Consider the following 22180-nt stretch of genomic DNA (forward strand, 5'->3'; position numbering starts at 1 on the left):
ATCCTTATTCAACTGTGAAACTCACAGGGTGACTCTGGGCCAGTCATGTCTCTCTCAGCCTAACCTACCTTACAGAGTTGTTGTGAGGATAAACATAACCATAACCTCTGAGCTGCTCGGAGAAAAAGCAGGATATAAATGTAAAAATAAAATAATAATAATAGTAAATCCACAGAGTAGGGAGACAATTCCTTTTCAGTTGTTAAACCTAAGACAGCCACCTTTTTTGGATTAAATTTTTGCACCATTTGAAGTTACCTGTTAGCCAACATTTAAACAGTTAAAGCTTTCCCATCACTGAATTTCCATGCCTTTAAAAACTGCTGAATTTCTGCATGCTACACAACTGTTCTGCAGCGGGCGTGGGGGATGTACAGATGAACATTTGCAGAACACTGATTCATCAGAATGTAAGAAATGCCTTGCTGGCTCCATCTACTTCACCTTCCCAAATGCAAAAGTGAGCAATTTCTCTTCTTTGCTTAGAAGAGAAAAATTGCACTTTCCCTGTGGAATTCCAGCATGCTGGAAGAATTCCACACTTTGTCATGTGGTACTAAAAGGAACACAGGTCTTCATAGTCAACTGCATGAACTACTCATTTCCTAGCAATCTGCAGTAGTGGGGGGTGGGTGGGGGGAATATGGTTGTACACATCAAGACACTTAAAGGGAGCAAAGGGCAACCCAAGGTTAATTACATTTCTTGACATTTTGAGAAAATATGAGTTCTTCTTGTAGTTCAAGCATGAAGGAACAGCTGGCAGTTCTGGCAAATGACTGCAGAACAGTGAAGAAACAATCAATACACTATCACAATGGGAAAACTATCTTTTCAGCCTAATTAGTAAGGCAGTGTAAAATTGGGAATGATACTATTGCTGGGTATAACATTAGCTCAATAAAGAAGAGAACAACCCAAGTATTTTCTCTTTGCATATGTGATCTGCATTTTTTTAAAAAAACATGTTAAAAGTTTAGAAAAAGGAACTTTTTTAAAATGTAGAAAATTCATTAATGGTTTTCAAAGTAGAACATTCAAAACTGAATAAGTAAAATAATTTCTTCTGCAACCAACTTGCATCTATTTTCTACTTTGAGTATTCATTATCAAATATTTTCAAAGTCTGATCTTGGAGAGAGAAAAGATAGAAAACCACGGGAAGTGGAGGAGGAAGGGCAGTTAGAGATTTGTAGTCCATCTTATAGTATAATAACCCATCTTCTTTTTATGAGCAGTACTGTGAAGAGTAGACTATAATTTTCAGTATAATGTACCAGTATACAAGGCATATTTAAGGGAGAAAAGTTTAGCAAAACACTCCCGAACCATCCAATATTTCCTCCAACATTTCCAGATCTGCCTTCTTTTGTGCGTGGTTGCAAATGAAGAGACAAAAGTCCCACGGTGCTGAGAACTTGTTTATATGAGCCCAACGCATTTCGACTGAAGCCATCTTCAGGGGCAAAATATTATCCAATGTAATCCTGTTTTTAAAAAATCCTTCTTCTTACTAATGTAATGTGAGCTTGTAGTAAGATAGCAGCAAATGTGGAAATGCAGAAGGATAGCAGCTCCATCAACTTTGGTTAGTCCAAGATATTGTTTCCTGGTTTTGAAGGTTTTTTAAAAACATGATTACATTGGATAATAGTGCTACATTGTAGCACTAAATCGCTAAGATAAAACCTGAAGTAAGTACGTACTTTGGGGCAGAAGTACGTACTTTGGGGCAGTACTTTGATACGTAGTGACACTGTGGTAAGAGTTAATCTGGAAAGCACCCAGTACACCACCTGCCAGGTGCTACTTGGCCATCCTTCTGTGAGTTTCCACACATATCCTTCTGCATTTCCTTCTGAGTTCTATGATACACACACACAGTATATAAATGATACATTACACATCACACACATATGTAATGGAGCTTACATCCCATGGTATGACGGGAAGGGGAGAGTGAGACATTAGCAAACAGCATCAAACTGTCTCAGTACCAAATAAAATAAAATAGCTGACTGGCTGCTTATATAGAGACAGGGTAGGCAGCATAATGTGCTTTTATAATAGAAGAGATTTCCATGTGGATTATGGCCTAAATTGCAAAATAGGTTAGATGCTGTTTGAGAAAGCTTTTGGTGATCATGCACAAAAGCCCTAGGTATTAACAGGAGTTTATACTTGCTAATGCCAAATGCCAGTGAAGACAGGTAATGGTGCAGAGATTTACCATGCATGATCAGATGTTTATCCGCAACCTACATTTCATTGAAGTTGTGGTCCTATCTTGTTGTACCACTTCAGGCTGCCGGTGAGGGTTCATACAAAATGTTACTCCATACAAAAGAAAAATTCCCTCCATACAGAAAACAAATATATTAAGGTTCTGCTAAAAACTCTTCTCCCTGACATCTAGTTTTTTATAAGCTTGGAATTTTTTGTATGGAGGAACATTCATTCACCTGCACTAAAAAGTGGAATAGCCCATACCCTGGTTTACCACCTCAATGAAAAAACTAGACCTCCAGTAAACAATGTAATATACACTCATTTCTGGTATAATCAATTTTTACTGTAAATGCCACTTTCTTTTTCCTTGCCAAGTCTCAGCAAACAGCTTGGTACTGAGACTATCTTTTGCAGTCCTACTTCCTCACCTTATATAAACAACTAAAAGACAAAGCTTGTGGTCTAGGCTTGTTATCATCATTCGGGCCAGGGTACATGTTCAAGATAGCTAGCATACAGGTCTTCGATTTAATTTGAATGTGTTGATAACTGGGTTAATATTTGTACTACTTTCCCTCTGGAAGGCCTACACACTGAAATGTAAAGTATCTAAAACAATTCCAATATCCAGCGTTTATTTTTCCATGATAAGAAATATTTTTAATTGAGTATAGTTCCAGAGATTGATTTGAGAATAATGCAGAAAAACCAGATACAGCAAAAGCTTATCTCCTGTTGCTTGTGAATAATTGCAATTTGTGAATAGCACAACAACAACAAATATTTATATACTGCTTTTCAACAAAAGTTTCCAAAGAGGTTTACATAGAAAAATAATAAATAAATAAGATGACTCCCTGACCCCAAGGGCTCACAATCTAAAAAGATAAGATAGACACCAGCAACAGTAATGGAACAATAATGGAAGTACTGTGCTGGGGATGGATAGGGCCAGTTACTCTCCCCCTGCTAAATGAAGAGAATCACCATGTTAAAAAGGTGCCTCTTTGCCCAGTTAGCAATCTTTGCCCACCAATATCTACGCTCTCAGGGGACCCTTCAATTTACTTTCACCCTTTTATTCCTAACTTTTGATTCCTTTAAAAAAAAAAAAAAAGGTCAGTCTATAAGATGACCCATCTGCTTACCCTATAAACTGCTAAATTGGCATAAGAGACTTCTGTGAGAATCTTTTGCCCTATTCAGACACATTACTGAATAAATGTATACTGGTATCTGTATGTATATACATACTTTGGTATGAACAACTGTACATGCATTCACTTAAAAAGCAAACCTGGGTACAGGACCTCTTAAAGACAGGGTGCAGATGTACTACTGTATGTGTACTGAACACAATGTGTGAGGACAACTTTTCATGCATACTTCTATACGAGCATACGCTGTACACATGTTGTACATGCACTGAACGTAAGAGGCCCCTTCTCATGATCCTGTGAGAGGGCTACTGGGCAGGCAGTGGGGAAGGCAGATTAAACTTACCTTCCATGCAGAAGATTGCTGAGTTCTTTCTGGGTGCGCTTATCACATGCCCAGATGCTCACTGGCTGCCCCAGGCAGTGTGGAGGTTTTGGGGCTGGGATGCATTGTGCAGGCCCCGGAAATCCCACAATGCACTGCGCAAGTGCACGGTGTATCGTGGGGATTCTCACAGCTATGGGCAATCGCCTGTCAGTGTAACAGTGCTGGATGAAAGCAGCCGCCGCTGCTCACAGTCAGGTAAACATGGTTAAGGGAGCACTCACTCCCTTAGCCCCATTTAAGAGGTGGGCTCCCTAGGTGGGTTTGCCACTGAGGCACCACCAGGTGCCAGTCAGCTCCTGCGGGTTCCCACAAGCAGCCAAGCCCGGGCTTAGCTGCCCTAGCCCGGCCTTGGCTGCTCGTGAGAACAGCCTCAACATGTGAATAGGGTTTCTGCCAAAGGCAGAACACTTCAGGTACACAGTAAGGTCACAGTGAGGTCAAAAACTGTGTTCTACCTGGGTTTCGGAGCTGTGTGTGCTTCCAAAACCTGGGTTTTCCTCCCACCTTGCTTCCAGACAATGAAGCTATTTCCATGATCAGTAGAAAGCGGGCGAAGCGAGTGCTCCGTTAACCTCGTTTGTTTGCTCGAGTGCCGCCACTGCACGCAGCAACACACAGGTGGACCCCCAACTGGGAGGCTGCAGCCAGCCTCAGGGGTCTCTCCAGAATGTTCCCCACGCTCACGGCAGGCAGGCAGGCAGGCAGCCCCTGATCCCCGCAGCCCCCACCAGTTCCGTGACAGAGTTGGCAGCCGTGTGGGCAGCTGATCCAGCTGCCCAAGGCTTGGAGGCTGCTCGTGTGCAGGGAGAGCAGGCTAAGCCCGCTCTCCCTGCACAAACCCTCCTGGCGCTTTGCATGTGTCATGTGAACCACCTCAATCACTTCTACCCAGGTCTTTCCTCCTACCTTGCTTCCACACAACTGAAAATGGGGAGCACACACAACTCCCAAACCTGGGTAGAACACAGTTTTTGATTGTGACCTTATTGAAGCGATTCTCACAATCACTGGAAAGATTCTCACGATCACTCCCAAGGTGGCTAGCCCACCTAACTACCCCTCCCCTAAGACGAGGTTAATGGCCCTCGTGCGGGGCATCCTGGAACTTCCGGGGGCCGCGTGGCCCCTGATCCCCGCCACCCCTGCCGGCTCCGTCACGGAGCCAGCAGTCATGTGGGCAGCCGATCTGGCCGCCCAGCTACAAGCAGCTGCTTGTCTGTGGGGAGAGCTGGCTAAGCCCACTCTCCCTAAAGTTAGCTCCAAAGCTCTTCTCACTGATCGTGAGAAGAGCTTCATTGTCTACTGGATCTTCCTTATGTATGCTTGTTGGCCAATTTTAAATTCTTGTTGAGGCAACATTTCCCTTTGAGAAATCATACCAGTTCTTTCCCAGAAAGCCTCCTTCTTCTGTATGTATACTTAATAATGCTTTGCCCCAATTTATCTGGGTCAGAAGTGACACTTACATTTCAATAATACTTCAGTGGAAGACTCATATGGTAGACTGTGACCTTTGCCTCTGCCAGTTCAAGAACCAAGTTGCTCATAAACAGTGATGAAAAGCTTGGTCAGGCTTAGATTCTGAAGAATTTTGATGAGCATACTTCAGAAGAAGAGCCTGATGCCTGGAAAGCAGCCAATATAATATCGTTAAAGATGGATCTAAAAATACAACTAGGTTCCTTTTTAATTTTAGTAATGGGCAAAGAATTGTTTTAAGAAATCAACTATATTGCGAATGAAGGTCATATTTTATTTCAAGGCTAGAACAACTGGAACAAGAATGCAGAAGGAAATAAACATGATGTTCTTCATACTTCAACCTTGCAACAGCTTTTTTTTAGTGACTAGGAGAGGAAGCTATTTTATTAGTGTATAAGTTATTAGTGTATAAAATTGGAACTTTAATTGTAGCTGATTCAATACATCCCCTATTGGCAGCACTTTGCTTTGCATAGTTTTCACTGCAAAATTGCTAATATCAGCACTGTTCAATACGATACTATCTGTATCATATTGGACTGCATTGAGCTGCATTAGAGGATTGGGTGACTGTATTTCATGCTTTTCTCAGTTATTTATGTGCCCAAACCTGTTTCTCTTTTAATCTGGTGATGTGCCATTAGATGGAAAATGTGGAATGGGGGAAGGAGAGCAGTTATGTGACTGACATCTCTAGTTGCACATTGTTCTAATGCCTCCTCAGGCTTGCAGCTGCACAAAGCATGGGGCAATTGGTTATCTACATCTCTGTTCCCTTCCATAGGAACATAAGAAGAGCCTTGCTGGATCAGCCACAAAGCCTATCTAATCCAGCACCCTGTTTCCCACAGTGTCCCATCAGCTGCCCTGAGAAGCAACACAACCAAGAGATGATGGCAAGTCCCTTTCTCTTGCTGTTGTACCCCTGCAACTGGTAGTTGGAGGCATCCTGCCTCTGTACATGGAGATACTGTATAGCCAGCAGGACTAGCAGCCACTGATAGACTTGTCCTCCATGAATTTGTCTAAGCCCCACTTCCAGCCTGGTGGCCATCACCACATTCCATGGTATAGAATCCCACACACAGTGCATGTGGGGAGGGATGTAGAGAGCCTGTTTGCCTGCCAGACTCTGAGGTGGGTCTCATGATCAATGAGGCCCGCCTCCAGAGGGTTTGTGGGGAGAGCGGGCTAAGCCTGCTCTCCATGCAAACGAGCAGCAAGCCCTGCCTGGGCAGCTGCTGCGGCTGCCCACACAACTGCTGGCTCCATCACGGAGCCGGTGGCGGCTTGGGAGTTTGGGCGCTGCGCGGTCCCCGGTAGTCCCAGCATGCCCTGCGCAATTGTGCAGGGCATGCTGGAGAGACCCCCGAGCCGGGAGGCTGCATTTTAAGCCTCCTGGTCGGGGGGTCTTCTCGTGAGTTGTGGTGCAGAGCCACGTCACAGCAACACATGATCTAAAAGCCGCGGTTATCGGAGGACTCGCTCCGCTAACCTCGGCTAAGGGGAGGGGGAATTAGTGGAGTTTGCTGGCGGGAGCCACGTGGATCCCATGGCAGCACATGGTCCATTAAAAGCAGGCTAGGCTCCCTTAGCCCACTTTTAGTGGATCATGAGAATAGCCTTTCTGTGTTAATTCTGCTTGGTCTCAGCCTTACCCAAGCAAAGCAGAACTGTGAAAGGGGTTGTGAAGGGGGTGCACTAAGGTTGTGCGTTTTTTTTTTCCTGTTTTGTTTTTGGCCCGAATCCGAAACACCCCTGTTTTGTTCTTTGTTCAAAATTGCAAAATCCAAATCCGAAACGTTTTGGATTTTTAAAAAATGGCCCCAGGGAAAAACTAGTGGGTGGGGGTGGTAGTGCCCAATGGGTGGAAACTACCACCCAAATTTCAGAGGAACTGGGCAAAGGGCTGGGTTTTGGTGAATTTTTGAAGTATAGGATTTTTCCCTTAGGGAAGAATGGAGGTTTTAGCAAAAGTATAGCTTCATGTTGGGGGGAAAGGGGTGGCCCAGAGCAGAGTAGGGTGGGTGGTAGTGCCGAGTGGGGGCAAGGAAGCTGCCAGAATTATTTCAAAGGAATTGGGCAGAAGGCTGATTTTTAAAGATGTAATGGAGTTTGTGTGTCTGTAAAGTTCTTCCCATAGGGAATGATGGACCTCCATAATTCCTGCCCCATAACTGCACTTGGGGGGCACCAGGGTGGCCCAGAGCGAGTGGTGGTGTAGACCACATAGGGTGCCAACCACCCCCACGGGTTGCTAACCGATGGGGTATGGGTTCTGTTGTTTCTGAGATGTTTTGAGTGTAGATTCAGATTCTCTGGTAGCATATGAGAGTGGATTCATGGTTTGTCATTGAAAATCTTATATGCTACCAGAGAATCTACACTCAGAACACCTCAGAAACAACAGAACCCAGCACCCCATGGGTTAGCAACCCATGGGGGCAGTTGGCACCCTATGTGCACTACACCACCACTCACTCCCGGCCACCCCAGTGCCCCCCAGGTGGAGTTATGGGGCTGCTGAAACCTCCATTATTCCTGGGGGGGGGACCTTAAAGAAGCGTAAACTTCCAACAATTCCTAAGAAATAAACCCTTTACCCTATTCCTTTGGAATCTGGGTTGTGGCAGGCACCCCTTGGGGCACTGCCACCCAACCCACTGTTTTGCCCCTCAGGCCCCCTTTCTGCCCCGAATCTGCCCCAAAGACATTTCAACTTCAGAAATTCTTTAAAAATCAGCCCTTTTTCCAATTCCTTTGGAATCTGGGTGGCAGCAGGCACCCATTGGGGCACTACCACCTGAACCACTCTTCTGCCCCTAAAGCCCCCTTTTTGCCCCCAATCCACCCCAAATAACATCAACATCACAAATCAACAACAGCAGAGCTTTGGAAAAAATCAGGCAGATTTCCAAAGGTCATGCACATCCACATCCCCCCCCCCGCCCAAAATGCAATTGATCTAAATACAACAGTGTGAAACAACAACAATGAAATGCACACTGCCACACTGGCCAATGAGGGTAAATTTTACCCTTAAATTTGCTTAAAAGGAATAAGGAGGCAATTGCCAGCAGATCAGCCTATGCTTTCGCTGGCCAATCTGCAGGCTGGAAGGACTGGAAATTCAAACAGATGTCAAAACTCAAAATGGAGACTGAAGGAGAAAGACTTTCTGCGATTGCAAAATGGAGTTCCAAAACAGCCGAAACAACAAAACATTTTGTATCTGAAACAGGGACGTTTTGTTTTGGCTACAAAATTTTCTGCTTTGAGCATTGGGTGTTTTGTTTTGGCTACAAAACAGCTGAAATGGCCTGTTTTGTTCACAAAACGGTTTGTATCCGAAACGAAACGCAGATCCCTAGGGTGGACTTTCTTCTCAGACACCCTGGCGCATATCCGCCTACATTTTGGGTCTTCTCAGGAGGGGCTTTGACCATCTTCAGGCATCCAAATAAAGCAAGTGTGCAAGTATCTATTCAAAGCAGAAGTATGAAAAGATGGGTGAGAAGGTTTACCTACTTCTCAGAAACCCTGGCATGTCTGCATGGAATGGGGGTGGTCTCAAGCCCTAAAACGGATCTGCCGTCAATCCTAACAAGGGATCTATTCCCACAATCAGGCAAAATCAGGCTAGGGGAGCCTAGCCCAATTTTGCCTGATTGTGGGAGCCACCAGGCTCGCAGGCGAGCCTGGTAGCTCCCAGGCAGTTAACCCACCTAAGTACCCCTCCCCTAAAACTGGGTTTGCGGAGTGAGCGCTGCGCAAACCCGGTTTTCAAGATCATGAGTAGCCACGGCGTGGCTCCATGCTGCAGCTACTCACAAGGAGACCCCCGGAGGGGAGGCGAAAAGCCTCCTCCCGGCTCTGAGGGTCTCGCCAGCATTCCCTGCGTGCTCGCGCAGGGCATGCTGGAGCCCCCACTCCTCCCAGCCCCCGTTGGCTCTGTCATGGAGCCGGCAATTGTGTGGGCAGCTGATCCAGCCACCCAGGGCTCCCTCCCTGATCATCTGCGGGGAGGGCGGGCTTAGCCCACTCTCCCCGCTCTGCTGCACAAACCAGGTCTCACTGATTATGAGACCTGGCTCAAAGTCTGCCATGCCTGGAAGTTTCAACCCATTCTGACTGACATTAATATTGTTATAGACATTGTTGGTGATTTACTATTATTTCCTATGGGCCATTATATCCTGTAGGATGATGCACTGATCCCATAACTACTGGTTCAATCTGGGCTGCTATTAATATTGAGTGAACAATACAATGATCATTTACTTTGGAGTCAGATCTGATAATTTGATCTGTGCACAGCCCTAGAAACTATGCAATCTGTCACAGTTTATCAACATATCATGGTAGGTCTACACATGCAAGAGAATGAGATGGGAATAATGTGGACTAATGCTGGTAAAATTGTCAGTGCACCAGATGTGCGCACACGCACCGGGTACTTCTGGTCACTTTCTGTCCGATGACACAACAGGGCAGCAGGGAGGTATGCTGCCGCCCCACCGGACCCTTTTAAATTGTAGCGCCAGTGGAGGAAATGCAGCGGGACGGCTAATAGCACCCTCCCGCATTAAAGGTATCCCCACCACCACCTTTGAGCTGCCCCCCGCCGGTTCCATCTACTCCTGGTATAGGGGATTATTTCGTGAAGGGAAAGGGAAAGTCCTTGAGCACATGCAAGGTCGCCAGAGCCAATCTTTCCAACAATGTGCATATTGCCTTACAACTGTAGGCGTAAAGAGGTGTAAAATTTTAAAGCTGCAAAGTCCCAATAAGCAATGGAATATGCTTTTATTGTTTTGTACATGTGATTCTTTGAGGAGGGGAAAATCTAATTGAAATTTCAAGCATGTTTTCCTGAACAGACAGACAGAAAGCACAACTGAATCTTAATTCTATTATGCCTTTCCTCAATGCTTTTTTTGGAGTTCTTTGGTAATGGGGGAGAAAAGCAGTAGATGATATATGTTAATAGTTCAAGCTCAGTTGTTGGGAGAGGGGCGGAATTTTCAGAGCTATTTCACAAGCCTCAAGTGTTTGGCAAAATGTAAAGAGATGTAATTCTACATTTATTTCCCACTGACACTTTAGTGTGTATCCTGCATATCTCAGGATTTCACTATGAATACTGAAATCATGGAATTAGGAACGCCAAGATATAAAATATTTCTCTCTTTGACACTAGAGTAGGTTTTCTTATCACAGCCTTCTTTTTCATTAAGCAATGCAAGTCTAGATACTCTTTCTTTTTTTCAAAATTGGTAGTACATTTCAGCATATTATACATTAATCCTTTCAGCAGTAGCAGCTAAACATTTTAGAAGCGCTTAGATTCTGCATAGATTTATTGTAATTGTATATGTGATAAATATGCTAATCTAGGCTAGCTTTTCTGTCCCAAAGAAATTAGACTGGTTGGAAGTCTCACGTTTTGTTATTTGTATTGCTTTGCATGTGCTTAACTCTCCTGCTGAAATCAGTAGAAGTTAGAAAGTGCTTAACTTTAGCCAGATTATTAGGTCATCCGTGTATAAAACTCCCTTCAGAATCAAAGGCTTCTTCAGTTGGCAGGGCTGTCAGGGTGGACGTGACCGTGGTAAATCCTGTGATGATTCCACTGAGATTATAAAATATGAACAGCTGAGAAGTTGGATCCCTTCTAAAAGCTTTACTTACTATTCCACTAGATATGACAGTGTCACTTTCCTTCAAAATGTCCGTCTTCCTGATAAGAGGCTTCTAAATTTAAACATTTTTGCATATCTAGACTTTTACCCCGCTTTTCCTAGAAAAAGGAACATTGGACTTACCGTGAAGGGTTCTTTTCCCCTGTGACTGGAGCTCATTGACGGGTTGTGTACTGAGCATACTTGAGGCAAGACTGAAATTTGTTAGGCTAGCTTCCTGCTGCCTGAGGGCACCCAATTCTTAGTTCCGGGACTGTAGTGGAAAAAGGCAATTGTAGAAAGAGAGAACAACAATGATTAGCAAACAAGAGAACACAAACACGAATAAGGCAGTTCTAACACTATTGAGCCCTAGGAGCTGACTCCATCCAAAATTACTGCATAACCCATTAAAAAAAATTTTTTTTAACATTTCTATCCCGCTCTTCCTCCAAGGAGCCCAGAGCAGTGTACATGGTTATGTTTATCCTCACAACAACCCTGTGAGGTAGGTTAGAGAGATTCATGACTGGCCCAGAGTCACCCAGTGAGTTTATTGGCTGAGTAGGGATTTGAACTCAGTCCTCCCTGGTCCTAGTCCAACACTCTGACCACTATACCACACTGGCTCATAACAACATTTCCCACAAGCATACATCCAGGAGGGCATGATGAGCTCCAATCACAGGTGGAAAGAACCCTTCATGGTAAGTCCAATGTTCTCCCTTCCACTCCGTGCTAGAGCTCATCATTAATGGGACATGCCCAAGCAGAATGATACTGTGGGAGGGAAGATGTACTTAGACCACTTGCTGGAGCACCCTGTGGCTGAATGCTGCCTGTGGCACCAAAAAGGAAGATATTTTATAGTGGTGGATAAAGGGGGTAATGGAGGACCACGTTGCTGCCTTGCCGATATCCAGAAGCAGGATGTGCTCTGAGAAGGCTGCCAAAGCTGCTGCAATGTGGGTGGAGTGAGCTGTTAAGAGTTTGATAATTCAGGATGATGCATGCCCTGATCCACCATGATATGGTCATTTTGGTTACCTTGTGCCCCAGAGAGGAAGACTGGAATGAAACAAAGAGCGAATCCGATTTGCGAAGCCCATTAGTACGTCTGAGGTAAAATACAGAGACTCCGGTGCATGTCGAGTTTATGCCCTGTCTTCTCGTGGTGCACGGTGGCAGGGCAGAAGGAGGGGAGGACATTATCCTGTACGATCAAATCTTGCAGCAGACAAAATGTTCAGAATTTAGATTTTAGAGAAAATGAAAAACCTAAGGCAGCTCTCTTCCCACCTTCGCACAATCTAGGAATGGGGAGGGGGGAGAGAAGTAGTCAAGAAAAAAATAGAAAGAAACTAGCTTGTAAATATCAAGGATGCTGAAGAGCTCTTTTGCAGCCCTACAAGGTTGAGTGAGATAGGACCGGCACTAGGGATTAGGCACCCTCAGATGGCAGGAAGTTAGCCTAACAAGTTTCAGTCCTGTCTGAGCATGCTCAGTACGCAACCCGTTAATGATGAGCTCCAGCATTGGCGGAGGGGGGGGGGATCCAAGAATGGCTTGTATAAGAACAGTAAGATCCAATACTTCAGCTTTCTAGAAGGAAACCAAATCAATTTCTTTACTTCAGTGGGTTTAGGATTTTGTGTGCCTCCTACTTGATTTTGGATGGCTTATTATACATTGGTTTGATGTAGTATAGTTTTAATGAAATGTCTACACCATAACAAGGTCACTTTATCAGAGCCTATGGCTCTCAGCCTTAAGCCAAGCAGCTCCTGATATAAGACAGAAGAAGCCCACAGCCTTCATCACCAGTTTATTATATGGTAACAGACCCATAATATGCTGTTGAAGTCATCTAATACTATAGGGGGAAATAAACAACCCATCACAATATACATATGGAATAAATAAATAAATGAATGAATTATGTACAAAGATGGAACAGGAGACATACACCATTTAAATTGTATATATATAGCATTTATAAATAATCCCCAAATAATCATTAACCTCACAAAATATTTTCTATTTCCCCACAGCCTGTAACTGCATTTGGTTAATGTAATGTAATGCAACAACATCATGTTTCTGCAGCTTTGATCTAACATTTACATCAGGCCTCCCACAGCAGCAGCCGCCCAAACATCTGGCCTGCTGTGTCACTGTCTCATCTCCCTTGCCAGGCCATGCAACCACTTAGAGCTGCTGTGGAGGAGAAGAGACAGCAGCCAGGGGCCATTCTGACACCCTCAGCCTGAAGGAGGAGAAGCCCTGCCCACAGCTACCGTAATCTGCTGCCAGGTTCTTCCTAGTGCAGAGGTGCACCTAGATAATTTTGGAGCCTGGACCTAAAGGCCTTTGGAAGCCCCGCCCCACCGCTGCAAGTTAAGTATGATTTTTTAACTTGTAGGTTTTTGAGGGCACAAACCACACCACCCAGGACAGACTAAAGAGGATGTGCCCCCCCAGGGAAGACCCTGGACTTCGGCCCCCAGGCCCAGGGGTAAGAGCACTGCTGTCCTAGTATCCATTTTCTTGGGGGTTATTTACACTGGGCCTGCTACACCTTTAAGAACCACCACCAGCTGCAGCCAGAGAATTTGTTTTGTTTTTTGTTTTTCTTTCAATGTATATAAACCACTGTTGAGAAACACCCTGAAGGGTGATATACAAATATATAGGAACAATTACAAGAATAACACTGACTGACATGCTGCATAAAGGTACATCAGCTTAGCGACAAATTTCACAAGTTGTGCAAATGCAAAATGTATGCAGATGTTACATGAGTAAGCTTATTGGAAACAGGCTTAATCCTGTGTAATCATTTGTATAACTTGCACAACTTATGTGGATGCAACGTTACTAGTCTGACATACCCTTGTGCAGTAATATCAACCACTAATACTTAAAACTATTTTTCAGTTGATTTAATTGTTGCATATAACTGTTGTTTTATTGTTTTTAACTTTGTGTAAACTGCCATGATACGCCCATTTTTGGTGGTATAAAAATGTAACAAGTAAATAAATAAATACAGATACATTGACAAGTGCTCTACATTTGTCATAGAGAAGGGTTTTGTTGCATAAAATAGACTTCATTAGGCAGCACCAGCTTGCTCTGAATCCATGAGCACTTGATACTTGTGTTGTAGACAGGCCAGTCAATGTATGAGAGGGCATGGTGCCATCCAAACATATTGTGATGAGCATCAATAGCCAGGGAGTCCAGCTATGAAACACAAGTCTGTTGACTCATGGCAGAATTCCCAGCCAGGAAAGCCTATCAGCCATCTGTTCTGTTGGAATAAGCCAGTATCTGAAGAATGTTCTGTCACTCATCAATTACTTGTCTAGGGCACAATCCAGTGTGAAGTCTTGAGCATACCCCATTGAAATAAATGACAGATATGCAAGAGTTTGCCCTACCTTCTGCAGCTAGCATTCATTTCAGTGCAGCTGGCTTGTGCAAGAAAATTGCCCGACATATTTGACTTCTAATCAATTAAAATATACTGTCACTTTTCTTATCTGTACAAATCTGCTGTCAGTATCAAATGTTGGATATTATGCATGCAATGTTTTCACTGTCTGTATTAGAAATATTTATTGAGGCTGTACTCACCTACAACCTAACCCAGGCTAGGGACACCCAGCCTGGGTTAGGCTGCACATGAGAATCACCAGGATCGGGTCTGATCCCGGTGAGGCAGCACTACCTAGCCCTGCTTCTTAGCTCAGTTGTTAGCCGAGGTTAAGGGAGCAAGCACTCCCTTTACGTGGGTTACGGGCCTGTGTGTGAGCTAAGCTACTGCTAGCCTAGCCACAACAGAGACGAGCGCCTAGAGCTCCTGTCTCTTGGGGGAATCCCCCAGTGCATCCTGTATGTCGTTCGATGAATTGTGGGATTCACTCATTGTCCTGGCCTTTGTTTGCCAGCGCAGCCAGGAGCAGCATGGAGATTCATCTGTGCTGGTCATGTGGGTGTGTAGCTTGATGCCGCCAAAGCTGTGAGCAGTCATCTGGAGGAAGGTGGGCTGAACCCTGCTCCCCCCAACCGCCTGCCAGTTGGTTGGTTGTGCATGCTGCAAAACCCATACCTCCCCTCACTTTCCAGGACATATTTTTGTTGAGAAAATTCAGAGCCAACTTCATCTCCCTACAGAAAACCACCACCTCAGAGGCTTAAAGGTAAAGGGTGCCGTCGAGTCAGTGTTGACTCCTGGTGACCACAGAGCCCTGTGGCTTAATTACCTATAAATTTTGATTATTTATCATATTTGTATACCGCCCACTACCGAAGCCTCTAGGTGGTTTGCAACAATAAAACAAACCAAGAAATTTTAACAATTAAAACATTTTAACAATTAAAACATACAAATTTATGTTTGCTAAAACATATTTAGTAAAACAATTTGCTAAAAATAGCAAATTAAAATACCCTCAAAAACTACCAAATAGCTAAAAAGCTTGGCTGAAGAGATGTGTCTTTAGTTGTTTCCTAAAAGCCAACAAGGATGGAGCAGCAATAATCTCAGCAGGAAGTGCATTCCACAGCTCTGGGGCAAAATAAATGTCATTGTCTTCAGTGAAGAGCTGGGCCTTTGGAAAGACAAGCAGACAGCAATGTTCTTGTAGCAGGGTGCCCCCCCCCCAGACCCACTGAGTAGACCCCTCCCTGGTTACAGGGTGACTGAAGGACTGACTCCCACTAAACGATCTGGTCTTCCAGGCCACCACATTGGGTATCCCAAAGTAGGAGACCCAGAGCACCCACCATCCAACTGGAATCAATAAATAACTCTCACAGGACAGGTGCAATTGGTGAGCCTAAGGCTCCAAGGCTCATTGATGTGGTGCTAGGGAACTTCTCTCCCTTCTCCCATAGAGCATTCCAAACCAGTCTAATAGAAAAAAGAGGGGTTTTTTAATTCTCGGAAGCACTTGACTGCTGAGAAAAACATACGGGTTAGTAATAAGAAAAACCAATCCGTTTGTAGGATTCACAGGCGCACCAAAAAAGAAAAGAAAATTAACTTAACACCAAGTCTGTCTAAGAACTTTTCCTAAAAATGTTTTTCTTAGATGGCAGTTCTTCCTTAACATATTTCTTAGACTATAGCTTTCTCTTCAGCTTTCTCAGTCCTGGCCTCCCATTGAGGGGAGACAGTGTAACCGCTCTCTCTGGGGGTGGGGGGAGTGTAACCCTAGCCTTTTCTGGCTGCTCTCTTCAGCATCCAACAGACTGAACAACAAAACAGAAAGTAGCTCCAAACTTTACTGAGCTATTGACCCCTTCCCCCAAAAGGAACATAGGAATCTGCCATATACTGAGTCAGACCATTGGTCTATCTAGCTCAGTATTGTCTTCACAGACTGGCAGCGGCTTCTCCAAGGTTGCAGGCAGGAATCTCTCTCAGCCCTATCTTGGAGAAGCCAGGGAGGGAACTTGAAGCCTTCTGCTCTTCTCAGAGCAGCTCCATCCCCTGAAGGGAATATCTTACAGTGCTCACACTCCCAGGGCCAGACTGGGGGCACTGAGCGGGTGGTGAAATGTATGTGGGGAGGGCACCGAGTTTAGAGCAGAATAGGTAATTAATGGTGGGAGTTGGGGTGCAGGGGCGCCGCACAGGTAGGGCGCACCAGGAATATGCCCTGTTGCCCTGTGGGCCAGTCTGAGCCTGCACACTTCTAGTCTCCCATGCAACCAGGGTGGACTCTGCTTAGCTAAGGGGACAAGTTATACTTGCTACCACAAGACCAAGGGGGAAAACCCCTTTCAAATTTGATTGGGAGCAGGCTGGGCCTGGCTACCAATCACAGGGCTCCTGGTGAATTTCTAGGCCCTGTTATTCCCTAGCTACCCACTACAGTTCTACTGAGCAGCTTCCTACTGTTCTGTGTTTCAGGTCCCCACCTCCTTTTCTTTTCACACTGCTCATGTCAACTAGTGACATCTTTTGGCCATCTAAGAAACTGCATCACTGATGCACCAACCACATTGCCCGCAATGGAAAACAAATAAGAGAGAAGAGAGAGAGAGAGATGAAACCAACAACTGCCACCAACACAGCCTCTCAGTATTAGCATCACATAACACAGTCCCTGTTGTGAATAAATAATTACGAATTAAATGTAAACAAAAAAATCTGCAAAATTCAAACACCTTTGACATCACTGTACTGTTTCTGGTTATTTAATCAGCACCTCAGCACATCAAAGCCCCTCACTCTAGAATAGACCCACAGAAAAGACTGAAAGTACTTCTTGCCTATCATCTCTACTGGGCAGCTAGTTTACCCTTCTCCAAACTTCAGTAGCGTCCATCTGCTTGTGCACTGCATATTCATAGAGTTTAGCATTTATTTATTATATTCTTTCATTCATTCATTTGATTTCTATACCGCCCTTCCAAAAATGGCTCATGGCGGTTTACACCAAGAAATAACAAATAAGATGGATCCCTGTCCCCAAAGGGCTCACAATCTAAAAAGAAACATAAGACAGACACCAGCAACAATCACTGGAGGGGTACTGTGCTGGGGGTGGATAGGGCCAGTTACTCTCCCCCTGCTAAATAAAGAGAATCACCACGTTAAAAGGTGCCTCTTTGCCAAGTTAGCAGGGGTTTTAAAATGTATGTCCCACTTTCTCTTTGTATAATGAAATCAGTATGACTAACAAACGATACTATTTACAACAACAAATTACACTAAAATAGCAAATCAAACAGCCACAAACCAGCTGCAGAAATAAAACCAGCAAAGACATATGAAGCAGCAGTGAATCAACAAAACAAATGTTCAGATTCTGAGGGGTTTTTTTTAAAGGTCGACACATAAAAGTTTGATCAGGATGACAGAGACTTGCATTTTGGGTGGTATATAAATATGTTGAATGAATGAATGAATGAATATCAAAGTCCCAGTTTGGAGTGGGGAAGTTTTAAAACCTTCTTTCCCCTGCTTGTATTACTGGACATAAATAAGGTTTTTATTGGTTTGCAATAGAGAATGTGTACCTTCAAGGACTGATAAAAGTTAAGCTAAGTCGTAACATTTCCAGGGGCTGACTGTATGCCTTCCTGATTCCAATCAGATTCTTCAAGTCCCATTGCAGTGGCTGGAAAATGAGCCTTTCCAACATTCCTGCTATATTTATAGCCAGCCAAGATCCGTAATTATCAGTGGCTGCTTTCCATTTGCAATTTTGTACTGTGGAGCAATTTGATGAGAATAGTTCCAGAGCCTAATCACTTTGTTGTGTTGCCTCAAAACAAGGCATGCTGTTATATAGCTAATGAGAAAGGAACTATGTAAACTCCTAGGCTGAGTTTTATTTGTCATGACTATGGATTTAAAAATATTTCACTGTGCAACGTTTGTGTTTTAGCAGTTATCTTTACAAATACAGTGTTAAGAACAGGGCAACGTGTACCTGGGTCAAGTAGCTGGAATAGATAATAGATAGAGGGGAAGGGAGCACTGGGATCTCATTGCCTAGAACTTTATCAGATGTATCAGGAGTCTCTTGAATTTTTCACTGTTTCAACTATGAACCCTTTCCTCTAAAAAAAAAATGGAGTTATCACAGCAATTATATGCAATATGCACTCATGCATAGCTGGTGCAAACTCCAGTTTGCTCCCTGCGTGGATGAGAATAGAAGTGTCCTGCCTTAGCCAATTGGTATTTATTAGCTGGGTGGTCCAGTTCAGGCACAAGCGGAAGAGGAGTGCTGGGACAGAAATGCAGCCAAGGATGGGCCAGGGTTGGGAACTGGATCAAGGCCATGAGGAACAGAGTTCCAGAGACAGGATGCTTGATTGAGGAGAAGCCAAGGCTGGGTTCTAGATCAGGCAAAGGAAACAGAGGACCAGAGGTTTAAAAAAAATGGGGTCAGAGTTTGACTGGTGGTCAGTACCAAAGAAGGTTATGGTCCTGACCTCAAGTAACAGCCAGGATTCAGATCCAGAGAGGGAAGAGCCAAAACTCTCCAGTATCAACACCAGCTGCTGAGGTGCAAGTTCCAGGCCACAGCATCAAGGATGGATGAGGCAATGAAGCATCTTAGGAACATAGACTCCCAGAGGTGTGTCCCCCACCCCACCCCTTGAGCTGGACTTAACTGAGGGATCTAACTCAGATGTATCAGGAGCCTCTCATTCTTCAGTGCCCACTTGCCAATGCAGGGATCACAGCAGGCAAGAGGAGGCTGAGAGACAGCAGTGTGTTTGGCTCCAGGCCTGGCAGCTGCCTCTTGAAACCCTCAGTGGCCCAGCATCTGCTTAGCATGCAGAAGGTCTCAGGTTCAATCAGAGGCACTCTTTCCCTGGACTTCGGGGCCAAACTCCAGGGCCTCCACAACCCTGGGGGCCCCCAAATTCTTTTTACTGCATCCCAGGTGGTGTGTTTGCCCGGCCGAACATGATGATGCTTAATTTGCTGGGGAAGGGGGGCCTCCAAAGGCCTTTCGGTCTAGGCTCCAAAATTGCCTAGGTGCATCTCTGGGTTCAATCCCTGGCATCTCAAGGTAGGGCTGGGGAAAACTGCCCAAAACCTTGGAGAGCCGCTGCCAGTTAGTGTAGACAATACTGAGCAAGGTGAACCACCAGTTTTCCGACTCCATATAATGCAGTTTCCTATGTTCCTAAGGATTCATACTGAGCAATAGAAGGGTGTAACCTGAGAGAGATGGCCAAAAAAACATAAAAGGTCTCAGTTGGTGCTGGGCCTCTGTTGGATCAACTTACTCCCTTAGAGCTGAGGTAGCTCTTGTCATGTCCTCTCTTCCTACTGACAGTAGGGCTTCAAGTGAACCCTTGAAGCCATGCCATTGCCTCAGCACACTGGCGGCCTCAAGCTACCAGGGCATCAGGTGGGAACAAACCACAGGCTGAATGGGGAAATGTGCATAGGACAAGGAACAGCAGGGGCAGATTGGACAGATGATGGGAAGAGGAGAGGAAACAAACAGAAAAGAAAGTATTGTTAGGAGTAAACCCCTCCCCCACTTTTCAGACCAAACTACACATGAGGGTCTCCCAGGCAGAACCAGGACTCTTAGGTTCAGTTTGGCACTACCAGAGACCAAAGAGAAAAAGATATTTTGAAATAAACTTTCGCCTCCCTCATCCTTCCATTGCTATGCAAATATTCGGGACTTTCGAGCCAATTCTACAGCTCCTTGCTGCTTTCTGACTTTAAGCCTGCCATCACTATAGTGTTGTCAGGTTCTGTGCAACAGTGACCAGCATTTGTCAGCGGATCGTAGGCAGTGAGTCTTATCAGCCTTAATCTGACCCTTGGTGACTTAGGGTGGGCTCTACACTTAGGAACATAGGAAGCTGCCATATACTGAGTCAGGCCATAGGTCCATCTAGCTCAGTATTGTCTACACAGCCTGGAAGTGACTTCTCCAAGGTTGCAGGCAGGACTCTCTCTCAGCCCTCTCCTGGAGATGCCAGGGAGGGAACTTGGAACCTTCTGTTCTTCCCAGAGCAGCTCCATCCCCTAAGAGGAATATCTTCCAGTGCTCACACATCAAGTCTCCCATTCATATGCAACCAGGGTGGACCTTGCTTAGCTAAGGGGACAAATCATGCTTGCTACCACAAGACCAGCTCTCCTCTCCACTTGCTCACTCAATACTGACTCAATGGGGAAACTTACTCTCCTCCTTTTTCTTACTGTCCCTTATAGCCTTATAGTCCTTGTCCAGTTTTATTACTTAAGGTTTTATGGATTTTTGTCTTTCTTGTTTTTAATATTTTTACACCCATTTTTATGTGCGCGCCCCCCCATCTCTTTTATGCCTTCTATGCACTTTTAGGGCTTTTCAGGCTTTTCAGACAGGGACGGGGAGAAAATGGCAGCAGCAGCTGGCCGGCGGGGAGGGAAAGCACTGGCCACGCTGGCTGGTGAGGGAAGCTGCCACCGGCAGGCAGGGAGAGAAAGGCAAGGCAAGCACAGAACGGACTGGGGCTGAAGGGGGGGGGAATGAAAGGGCGAACTAGGGGCGCAGAGTGTCTGCTGATCAGCTAGTTTCTAAGATTGTTAATATCATTATATACTTTATTAAGTACCATGCCATATGTAATCACCCTGTGTAATTTCTACCTGCTCTTACTTTTAATATGCTTTATGCTGGTCTATGACCGTAATGAAGATTGATTGATTGATTGATTGATTGATTGATTGATTGATTGATTGAAACAAACATGAGAGAAGTTATATTGCATGATAACAATGCTTGATAACAATGCACTAACTCCCTTGCTTGATAACAATGACCTGAATAGGTCTTTGAAGGATCCATGTCCTAGGAAGGTCCTGAAAGAAATAACTGTAGCCACAACTAGGTATGGTATGCATGTGCTAAAATGTCCCCAGTCAGTTGAATGTAATAATAGAAACTATTCCTGGCAAGAGCAATCTTACTCGTTGGCATGAATAAGATTTCCTACTAAAGACTGAATTAACTAAAGCTCCAAGCCCTTAGGACAAGAAATGAGTGGTTGAATCACACCCTATACTGCACCAACCCTTAGGTGATTCAGCCAGCCTAAATCTCCATCACAATTGGTGTAAAAGGGACATCCTGGATTCACCAAAGAGAAAGATTGCCCCTTGGCAAATTTCTCCTTAGATTTACCAATTCCTTTAATAGGAAACTAGGTAGGTTCCATTCAATTCTTTGGTCCTACCCAATCAATTTGGGGATAAGAACCTCCCCACTCCAAACTGGTACTTGATTGATTGATTGATTGATTGTTGAATTTATATACCGCCTTTCATTAAAAACAATCTCAAGGCGGTTTACAAAAGTTAAAAAACATACAATAAAATGACAATAAAAATATTAAGCTAAAAAAATAAAAATAAAAAATCTAAAATCTATAAAATACAAGCATAAAAACTATACACGGGTAAAAACACATAGAAACAGCAATAAAAACAATCATGTAAAAGCCTGGATAAAAAGCCAAGATTTAACAAGCTTTCTAAAAACTGTGATGGAATCCGAGGAGCGAATGGCCACTGGGAGAGCATTCCAAGTCTGGGGGCAGCAATAGAGAAGGCCCTGTCCTGAGTGCATGACAGCCGAGCCTCCCTCATTGTCGGCACCCAGAGCAGAGCCCCCTCAGATGACCTCGTCAAGCAGGCAGCAACCCTTGAGAGCAGGCGGTCCCTCAAGTGCCCCAGGCCCAAACCATTAAGGGCTTTAAAG

At 44.5% G+C, this 22180-nt stretch overlaps 1 protein-coding gene across 4 annotated transcripts in view; it reads right to left on the reverse strand.

Moving 5' to 3' along the window:
* Positions 1–22180, reverse strand: part of SV2C (synaptic vesicle glycoprotein 2C) — a 247434-nt gene that overhangs the window by 220732 nt on the left and 4522 nt on the right. For 2 of the 4 annotated variants that reach the window (XM_053293611.1, XM_053293613.1), the window contains exon 2: positions 11082–11211. The exons of the other annotated variants lie outside the window; for them this stretch is intronic. The gene's annotated coding sequence lies outside the window, so the exon portion shown is untranslated. The remainder of the gene's footprint in view (positions 1–11081; positions 11212–22180) is intronic. 4 annotated transcript variants of the gene reach the window in all.

Source organism: Hemicordylus capensis, chromosome 2, assembly GCF_027244095.1.
Source record: "Hemicordylus capensis ecotype Gifberg chromosome 2, rHemCap1.1.pri, whole genome shotgun sequence".
Lineage (NCBI taxonomy): Eukaryota > Metazoa > Chordata > Lepidosauria > Squamata > Cordylidae > Hemicordylus > Hemicordylus capensis.